Raw genomic sequence first — 11,110 nt, 5'->3', positions numbered from 1 at the left:
ATTGAGACAGTGAAGGCAGAGTTCTTCTTCTTCAAGACATCGAGAGCAGCGGGGTGTTGGAGTCAGCCGTTCGAGACGTCCGTGCGACGAGCTTCAACGCAGCCAGGCTCAACCCTCTACGGAGACGACCCACAGCATCGCCCTTCTACAGCTTCCAGCACAGCAGAGTGGAAGTAAGCGTAAGTAAGAGAGAGGTGAGTTTGAGCTATTTAATCGAGGGTAGAGAGCGGAGCGATAGGCAGGATAAATTGGATCTAGGATCCTCGAAGGATAGGTTAGGAGGGCCTGCTGACTCACACAGAAACACGTAGTTTAGCGGGTTTTTCGCGGGGAATAAAACCACTAATAGAGGATAAAACTGTGTCGTGGTCGCTGTGAGTACGAAGAGGGAGGCGGCGTGTTTTGTGCTCGCGCGCATACGCGGCTGTTTGCGGCGAATAAGGGAGTGTAGCGTCTGGTGATCGCGTGCACGCACGGTTGTTTACAACGAGGCAGAGTGCTTAGCGTTTGCGTACCCGTGCGACTGTTTACGGGAGTGTCTGGCGGTCGCGTGCATGCGCGGTTGTCTATAGTGAAGCGGAGAGCTAAATGCCTGGTGTGCGCGTACACGCGCGGCTGCTTAAACGGCCCTTTAAATCGGAGCGGCGTGACTCCCTCCAATCAACAGCGCGCGCACGGCGGACACCCCTGCCCCCCTCCCCCCCGACCCCAACTCCCTCGCGTGTGATTGGTGTACGGGGCTCGGCAGGTAGCAGCGTCGGGTTTGTTATTGCCTAAGCACGTAGAGCGTGTGTGTGAGGGAATCACGCGTCGGCGCGCCGTACCTGTTGGTTCACGTGCGGGACGGAGTCTCGTTCCACGAGCGCGCTCACCGCCGCACGCCACCACTGAACAGCGTAGCGCGTCGTAGGCGTAGAGCAGGCAGCCCCACCGATTGAGACATCCCGACGTGGTCAGCAACCAAGTCGGGGGTACAGGGGGGCGAGAAACTGAAGGCCGGTAGCCCGGACCCCACAGAACAGCCGGGGGGCAGTGGTATAACTACGACAGAGGAGACGGGGGATGGCGGTGTTCGGACGGTGGAGGCGGGGGGCGGCAGCACCCGCAGTAGTACGAATGTAACTGGGGAGTCGGGGAACAACGGCCCCGACAATTCGTTGATGGCGGGGGACGGTAGCCCCCACACAGTGCCTAATGTTGGTTTTGTATCTGAAGTGTTGGCAGTGCGCCTGTTTTATTTAAACGTCAGGTCGCTGTATTGTCAGATGAAACTGAAGCAGTACTGGGTGTGGGGGGGGGGGGCTGTGTAGTTTGTGTTTTATTAACACTGTCCTGCTCATGTTTACACAACTAACGTGTGTGCGTCTCAAATGCTCAATTAGAAACGTTAGAAAAATATATATTTCATTATTTATTCCTCCAAAAAATGATTGTGCAGAGATCCATACTCTTTGGTATGGATCCCTGCAGTCACGAAAACTTAAAATCTAGATTGATGATACAGAGGTTGCTTGGTTCCACTCGTCACGTCCTGTCAATCTACAGTTTTAAGTTATTTTAAGCCTCATGATGAACACTTAGAAATATATTATCCCTATCACCAGCGAACCGAGAGATTTGTCTCCCGTGGAGTGTGACATGAAACCCCAAAAAAACGTGAAACCCACTAAGGTACTCATTACTAATACAGAACATGCTTGTTGTGTCACCAGTGTACAGCATTTTAGACCGCAGTGCAAGTTTATGGCACAATTAAGAATATCATGGGGCTTTTTAACTTTCAGCGTCTGTTTCATATTTACAACATTGTCACTTGGTGAAAGGGAAAAATATGAGGCTTTAATAATATAATATAATAATAGGGGTCTTTCCATTTTTTCTGTCAACAAAACTGAAACCTTTTTTTACGAGGATTCATGTCTGCATTAACCACAATACCTGCAGTCAAAATGCAAACGAAAAACATACTATGATAATATATGCATTGTCCTTGAAACTGATTGGTTCACACCAAGGGACGGCTTTCTTTTGAGCCTCGACCCAATTGGTGCTCGACCAGATGACGCGTAAAGGCGTACAGCTCAAAGACAATGCACTATCAAAGTAATGAGGGCTCGGGGTGAGCATCATTAGACCTCCTTTGCCAGTACCAAAATGTAATAATAGGGTTTTTCCCCTTTTTTCTGGCAACAAAACTGAAACCTTTTTTTAAGAGGATTCATGTCTGCATTAACCACAATACCTGCAGTCAAAATGCAAACGAAAAACATGTAGAGGAAGATGACAGCGGACGCTGGTCCGGTGGGGGCGGGGAGACCCAGCGAAAGAGCGGGGAGGTGGCGCAGTGGAGCAGGGGCGGGCTGGACACCAACGCACGCCAGGAGGCACAACTGCGTCAGGGTGGAGTTGAAGGACGACGTGGGGGAGGAGGTGGCGATTGATAGAGCGACCTTCGTGAGGTCGGTGATGCTCGGGATGCTGCGGGTGGAGGTGGCGGACCTGTACTGTTTGATTGCTCTGCCGGGGGGGAGGGCTTTTGACGTGAGCTTTACTTCGAGCCTCCTGCTGCAGAACTTCCTCACCCGCTTCGAGAACACGGGGGAGAAGCCTCTGGCATCCATGAGGACGCAGCTGCTGTCGGATCTGGAAACAAAGGTTGTGACTGTCTTCTTGTATAATGAGGCACGGCACTGCATGACCAGGACGTGGAGGTTTGGTTGAGACAGCATTGCGTGCTATTATCTAACTGCAAGAGGGTGCAAGACTCCGTGGGGATATGGACCGGGGCCAGGCAATAGAGGGTGCGCCTGAAGATGGAGGGGGGGGGGGGTGCTGAATCATATCCCAAGCTCCATAAACATTGGGGGGAACAGGGAGTACGTGGTATACGCGGGCCAGCCTAAACTGTGTAGGAGGTGTGGGGGAAGGGGGCACCTGGCGGCAGCATGCGAGGCAAGAATCTGCTACAGGTGCAAGGCGCCGGATCACACGGTGGAGGAGTGCAGGGAGCCGGTCCAATGCAACCTCTGCGGTAGCAGAGGGCACCTGTATAGGGACTGCCCGGAATCATACGCCAACAAGGTGCGGGCGTACCGGGGTGGACGGGAGGGGGAGGCGGTGGAGGAGGCGACCAGACGGGGATCGGACCGGGAGCTTGTGGGGGAGGAAGGAGAGGTGGCAGAACCACCCCCCCTCCCCCCGGGGGGGGGGAGAGGGAGGGAGACCTGCGGAGGGGGAAGCCACGACATCACCGGACCGGGAGGAGGGGGAGCAGGGGGAGGAGGGGAGGGGAGGCAAGGGAGATACCCCAGGAATCCCCGTGGTGGACTGGGCGGAGGCAATGGGCGAGGAGGAGGGCAAGAGGGAGCAACGGGTGGAGGAAGGAGCTGAAGGGGCGTGGGAGGAAACAACGGGGAGGAAGAGGAAACTGGACAGAGCCCTAAAGGGGGCTGGCCCCCAGCATGACACGGATCCCTCGGGCTCCTCACCGGACACGGAGGAGTCTGGGTGGAGGAGGACAGAAGAAGGGGGGCGGTTGAACCGGGGGAAGCCCCGGAAGTTGAGGGGGAGGAAGAAAGTGCAAGAGAAGGCGGACAAGGACGGTTGCGGGGAGCGTGCAACGGAGTCGGAGACGGACTAAAGTACACTCCAGCATGGACCTCTCGGCGGCGTCCATAAACGTGAGAGGAATGAAGGGGAAGGGAAGGAGGGGAGCAATTATGCAACTGTTAAAGGCCACCAGGAGGGACGTGACCTTCCTTCAAGAGTGCCACCTACCATATACCCTGGGCTCGGAAGAACTGCTTGAAGGCTGGGACGGCCACTACTTATGGTCGGGTAGTAACGGAAATCGGTGCACTGGGGTAGTTACCCTCTTAGGCAGGAGGGAAATTAGGGTGGAGGGAACCCAAGAGATTATCCTGGGCCGACTCCTTTGTGTGGACGTGTCCTACCAAGGCGTGGAGTTGCAGCTGGTGAATGTGTACGCCCCTGTACGATGCATGGAAAGGGTAGAGTTGTGGGAGAGCTTGGCGACCCTACGGGCTACTAGGCGACAAGTAATCGTAGGGGGAGACTTCACTTGCCCGCTATACTTAACGGACCTGGTGTCGGCAAAGGGGAGGAGAAAACTGGACTCTTCCTCCAGAAAGCTGAGAGAACTGATGGCGGACCTTGGCATGATAGACGCTTTCAGGAGGGTGCATGGTCTAAGGGCCGGGTACACATGGTCGGACAAAAGCAGGGGAGCGCAGTCGCGGATAGATTTTATCTTCACTTCTGCCAAAGTAGAAGTGGAAAGTGCGGGGTGGAGCCCTTCCCCCTCTCGGACCACAAAATGATTGTGGAAGGGCTCGCGATCCCAGGTGGGGCGAGTAGAGGAAAAGGGATGTGGAAAATGAACGTGGGTCTATTGGAGGACCAGAAAGTGGTGGGGGACTTTGTGCAAAAATACAACGACTGGAGGACCTTGCAGGACTGTTTTCCCACGAGGGTGGAATGGTGGGGCCAGATGAAGGGCAGGGTGAAAGCACTTTTCCAGCACCATAGTAGGAGGAGGGGAGTGAGCAGGGAGTTGAGGTAGTGGAACGCCTGGCTGGAGAGGATGTACAGGTTGCTTGAGCTAGGCTTCCCAATGGGGGAAAGGATAGAGGAATTGAAAGGGAGGATAGCCTCAGTGTTGGAAAGGAGGGCTAGACAGCTAGTGTGCAGGGCGAGGGTTAGGGCAACGGAGGAAGGGGAGAAGTGCACGAGGTTTTTATTCAAAGCAGGTAGGGAGGGGGATAACGCAATTAGGGAATTGATTAGCCCTACCAGGGGCAGGCAGACAATGACGGCAGGGATGATGAGCATAGCGGGGGACTTCTATAGGGAGTTGTACGGGAGGAAAGGGACAGATGGGGGGAAGCGGGAGGAGCTGCTGGGGGCTCTGGGGAGGAGGATTGGGAGCCTGGAGCCGCTGGGGGAAAAGATTCGGCAGGGAGAAGTGGAAGGGGCGGTAAAGGGGCTGAATAGGAATAGAACCCCGGGCCCGGATGGTATCCCAGCGGAGTTCTACGTCAAGTTCTGGGAGCTCCTGAAGGAGAATATGCTGCAAATCTGTAGGGAGACTTTAGAGGAGGGCTGGGTGCCAGACGATATGCGGGAGGGTTTAGTTACGCTGATTTATGAAGGGAAGGGGGATCGCAAGGACTTGGGAAGCTGGCACCCAATTACACTCCTAAACACGGACTACAAGATTTTAGCAAGGATAGTTGTGGCGCGATTAGGGAAGGTGGTGGGGGGGGGGGGGTGGTAGAGCCGGATCAGACGTGCGCGGTCCCGGGGAGGAGGATTGCGGACTCCCTGGTGGTGTTGAGGGAGGCTATAGAAGGGGAAAGAGAGAGGGGGTGCCCGCTGGGGATTCTGAGCTTGGACTTGGACAAAGCCTTTGACCATCTTTCGTAAGAGTATATGCTGGCGGTGATGGAGAGAATGGGAATGAGTGGGCCCCTGGTGGAGTGGGTGGCACTGCTCTACAGTGGACTCAGGGCTAGGCTTTTGATAAACGAAGAACGCTTGGGGGTGATTCAAGTAGGGTCTGGGGTGCGACAGGGGTGCCGATGTCCCCGTCTTGTTCGTCATGAGCATGGAACCTCTAGCGCAGACAATTAAGGGATAACCAAAGTATTAGGGGGGTGACAATCCCGGGCAACAAGGAACAAGGGAAAGTGACTTTGTATATGGACAACGTGGCCGTGCTGTGCAGGAACGTTGCGTCGGTGTGGAGAGCAATGGTGGAGACAGGGCGGTTCTGTGCGGCCTCTGGCTTGAAGATCAACACGAGGAAGAGCGAACTGATGGCCTTTGGGGACTCGAGGTTGTTCGAGGGTCAGCCACTGGAGTTGAGACTGCAGACGGAAGAGATCACGGTGCTAGGGGTGACCTTCTTTAGGGATAGATCGGCGGAGCATAACTGGGAGAAAAGGATGAGGAAGGCGAAGGGACGTTTGGGTAAGTGGGCAGGGAGGCGGCTCACGATGGCTGGGAGGATCATGGTGGTGAAGGTGGAGATACTGCCAATGCTAAACTACCTGGCGCAAGTATTCCCACCTGGTAGGAGGGAGGTCAAGGCTTTGACATCGACGCTATTTGGATTTATCTGGGGAGGAGGGATGGAGAGGGTGAGGAGGGCCATACTGTGCATGCAGGTTGGGAATGGGGAGAGGGGTGCCCCAAATGTGGAGTACACCCTGATCTCGATCTTTGTGTGTAATACATGAGACTGTTCTCCTCCGCAGAGTCGCGAGGCAAGGCGACATGCTACATGAGGTATCACCTGATGTGGCGCCTGCGGGCCATCGGGATGACTGAGATAGGAAGGAGCTCTCCTTTGGACTGGCCGGGGGGCTGGGTCAGCGACGTGGTGGGGAGCTACGTCGGGCAGCACGGCCTGAACTGGTGGGGGAGCCGGTGGGCTCCCAGGGAGGTGCGGGCTGCGGCGGAGAAGGAGGAGGCCTGTGACGAGGTGGTCGGTGCGAGGAGGGAGATGCACGGAAAGATTTGGAGGAATGTGTTGTCGGCAGCGCTCACGAAGGAGCAGAGGGACCTGTCATGGCTGACTGTCCAGGACAAGTTGGAGACGCGGGGTTTCTTGTACAGCCGCCAAATGGCGCATACCCCCAAGTGTCCGAGGGGCTGCAACGCGGACGAAACTGCATCGCACGTGATGGTGGTGTGCCCTTTTGCCCAGGAGGTCTGGAGGAGGAGTAAGCCGTTGCTGGCCCGTTTCGCGCTGTCGAGGGTGACGGCACGGGACGTCATGTGGGGAGAGCTGCGGGGGGTGGGGAGGGAGGACAGAGACCAGGTGTGGGCTGTAATAGGAGCGACGAAGGAGGCGCTATGGAAAGCGTGAAAGAAGGAGCTGGAGGGGTCCCTGATGTCCCCGTTGGAGACATGTTATGTTGCGAGGAGATTGTTGGAAAGGGTGGTGGAGGTGGACCGGATGAAAATGGGGCGCGATGCCGCAAGGGAACGATGGAAGTGGCCGCTGCCCAGGGTGGGCTAGGGCGGCCGGGATGGGGGGCCTCGCCGGCGTCCGGGGGTGAAGGTGTGCGTGACTGAAAGGGGAGGCTGCCCCTCCAGTGCTGTGGCAGGGGTGACTCCGGTCCAGAGGATGGGTCGGTGGCCGAGCGGGGCCTTTATGGCGCGAGCGAGGGGGCGGCTCCTCGATCTTTGCTTTGTTTTGTTTTTGTTGTCTCCGCTGAGATACTGAATAAAATTTTAAAAACCGTAATTACCTGCGAAACGTCGTATTCAAACTGTAAATGTTGTGGATTCACTCTTCAACACACCGGTGGGCTAAAGTAGTGAACTAATTGTCTTTTGTCAACGTGACACTTTTTTTGCTGATTGGCCGTGTCGGGTGGTGGAGGGTTACGACACATTTATAAACAACGCGATCTAACCCAAAAACCTCTATTATGAATGAATCCTTGTAAAAAAAGGCTTCAGTTTTGTTGCCAGAAAAAAGGGGAAAAACCCTATTATTACATTTTGGTACGGGCAAAGGAGGTATAATGATGTAGATGCTCACCCCGAGCCCTCATTACTTTGATAGTGCATTGTCTTTGAGCTGTACACCTTTTGGCGTCATCTGGTCGAGCACCAATTGGGTCGAGGCTCAAAAGAAAGCCGTCCCTTGGTGTGGGCCAATCAGTTTCAAGGACAATGCACATATTATCATAATATGTTTTTCGTTTGCATTTTGACTGCAGGTATTGTGGTTAATGCAGACATGAATCCTTGTAAAAAATAGGTTTCCATTTTGTTGCCAGAAAAAAGGGGAAAAACCCTATTATTACATTTTGGTACTGGCAAAGGAGGTCTAATGATGAGATTTGAGGCTTTATTTTGCTTTATATTTTTTTGCCAACGAGATCACACAAGTGCTAGATTTAGGTGAAAATGTATACGATGCTCTTTTGAAAAACGAGACACTGTGAAATGTTTTCATTTACATGCCAAGATTACTGTTGGCTTTAAAACATTCCTCAAAGGTGACACATCCGGTTCTTAGCTTTTCATTAATGGAGGTCATTCGTGACTCCTTGACAAGAAGTCATAACAGCACATTGTGAGGAAAACTGTCGATGGATATGTAACATCTGCAAGAGCACAAGAGAGGCGGACTGGCATCCATTCTGCACTAGTGTGCAGAGCCATGAAACTGGCACAACATCAGGAAATCTAAATGTGGATGCTAACATGCAAGATATCACAAAAGAGAGTGATGGACTTTGTGGTAATGTTAGCGAAGTAGGGTTATGTACATTACAAGAAAACCAACATGCACTTTCATTAAACTGATTTCACTTGGCACCGGTTTTTTTAATCAATGAGTACTTTATACAGTTGTGGATTCAGTGAGCGAACGTTTGGCTACGGCTCTAACAAAATCAAGCGTAAAAAATCTGGAGAAAATTCAACAAGACTTACAGTACATTCCTGACCTTTTGATTACACTACATACTGTGTGCACTTAATATAGGATGATACATTAATTATCATCATCTGTGGTCAATCCACTGCTGGGTCAAAAGCCTCCCAAAACTGGCAGCATCTCTCGCAATCCCGGGATATAAACAATCCAACAACATCTTGTACATAAGTTACTTTCTCTGGATGCACTCTCCGACACGTTCCATCCGTTGGCTGCCAATTCTTCCATTATTCTTGATCATTGTTCATCAACCCTTCCAAAGACGTCTCTTGCCCAAGCCCAAATGACTTTTCTGAACTTTTAAAGGTGCTGTTGAGCTGCGCACGCCCTCTGATCTGTTAACTTTTCGTCTCAAAATGTAATTTCAAGCATGTAAGGGGGGCATTCATGTTTCAAATATATAGTTTCATTGGTTTGGTCTGTTTTGCAAAAAAACATGTTTTTTTGCAGTCTTTTAAAACGTCAGTACTGAGAGACGATTATATGCTTTAATTCATTGCCGGATGTATTAGAGAAATGCACGATAAGCTTTTCATTTTGTAAAACCACAATATCATATACACTGTTCTGAAGTTAGGTTTGAAAAGTGTGAAGTGCTCTTGTCTAAAGTATTCATGTGCGTGGGATGAAAAGTGTCCACAAACAAGTCATGGGTTTACGTGAATTCATTTTCCATTTCATGACTGGATTTTTTTAGATTGTTTCCCAATTGACAAGGTCGAGTTAACATACCTCATTGTAATGCAACTGGAAATAGTTGACAAGCAAGTTACTGTACAGTCATCAATAAGGAAAACATTAGGGCAGTTTTTATAACCATTTGTTAATTTACTAAACATTGCCTCTTCTCATTTGCATATTAGTGGGAGCACGTGTGCACCCAATATTTACACTCGTGTCTCCGATTATTACGGTTGGCTATGTACGGTGCGAAAGAAGTTCAACGTGCCTTTTAAAGTATGGCCACTTGTAAAGAGAAGCCACCACCTGTCGTCAAATTTTAATGAAAATACATTTGTATTTTAATCGTGATCGTTATTGTAGTATATGTTGTTGGCCTCATCAGTTCATAACATGAACTATTCAGCCTTGAGTCGGTCCACGACCGGATGAAGTCCTATCCAAGCTGCATCACTCATGGGGGTTGTTTAACCGTGGTCGGTGGGGCCGGGGAAGATTTGGGCCGGGGAAGATTTGGCCCGGGATCGTTTCAGATATCACTTGGCACTGTAAGTCGTGGCCTGGAATTGAACTCGGGTAGCTCGGTTAAAAAGTTATCCATTAAGTTATTCACCGTGACATTGGGAAATGTGTAATGGAAATTCTATTGGAGAAACTCAGGGTAAAAATATAAATGGAAAAAAAACATGAACGATTAACCACTGGCTCGGGCAGAACACGTCACTCAAAGGAATGATAGCCAGTGGGTGAGAATGACTACTGATTTGTAGCCAAATGGGGGGAGAAAGGGCCCATGAGGACATCACTACAGAGATTGAGCAATGAGGTCGCCTCCTGTGCAGCCGCTGGGTAGACTTTTGCGTCGTTGAACCGCGGAGGTAAATTGGGAAGGAATGCATTCAGGAGTGGATTGATCATGGCTGATGACGAGCAGAGTTAATTCGATGAACCACTGCCATACTTATATGATTTTCATAATCACAACATATATTATTTTATCAAAAAGGTTGAAAATGTAATTGGGAAAATGCGTGTGTTATCCTTTCCATGAAACTAGATTTTTATCCTCACTGAGATTAGAGTTGAATACATATTTGCAGAAACAAAGCACGTGGAGTGAACAGTTTAATGGCCAGTCTGACGTAGAGCTCATCACCACGCTCTCGACCGACAGTGTAAATTTACACCACAAGTCACCTACCAACACGAACTTATTCTAAAGGTTGCCAAGGGCATACCTTATTCAATGGGGCGCCACGATGGCAAGATGTTATCTCCCTCGCCTGGTATACATACAGGAGGTCGTGGGTTCAATCCTGACCCTGACCCCTGCATATTTGGAGTTTGCATGTTCTCCCCGTGGTCGGGTGGATTTTCCTCCGGGTCCTACTGTTTTCCCCTCCACATATACAAACGTGCGTTTAGAGTATTTGGCTGTGAAAGATTTCCACATGAAAAACATACTTTGTTGAGTTATGTTTTGTGGCCACGTCGCTAATGAAAAAGAGCTATACAGCTCAGTGGTCCCTATCTGGCAAAAATAAAGCAATGTTTAGTTTTAGTCTATAATCACGGTGCAGTGCAAGTGAGGAGTGACAACTTGCTATTTGAATCCACGGCATTTCTCCTCTTTCCACTGGCCCAGCCGTCACGAGCAAGGGGCCTTGACATGCTGCGTGAACCCGGCTCGCTGCGATCGGCTGCCCGTCACGCATCCCCTGATTGGCAGAGCGCGAGATGTTTGTGTTTCGTATTCGATGGCGAATTTTGAAGGGTGAAAACCCGGGGAAATTGAACGAGTAAATACCCAGGTCGGTTAGAGCCCCGTTGAAGGTAACTTATTTGGGATTGATTTGGGGTGGGGAGGGGGCAGTTAGGAACGCTCGAGAAGAGCGGTGGAAAGGATAAAAGGGGGCGCATGGTGAACTTGTGGCTTCTTTCAGATAGTGC

This window comes from Petromyzon marinus, chromosome 28 (genome assembly GCF_048934315.1).
Source record: "Petromyzon marinus isolate PM22_M1 ecotype Great Lakes invasive population chromosome 28, UKy_Petmar_22M1.pri1.0, whole genome shotgun sequence".
NCBI classification, from domain to species: Eukaryota; Metazoa; Chordata; class Hyperoartia; order Petromyzontiformes; family Petromyzontidae; genus Petromyzon; species Petromyzon marinus.
Note: the sequence above shows the minus strand (reverse complement) of the source record.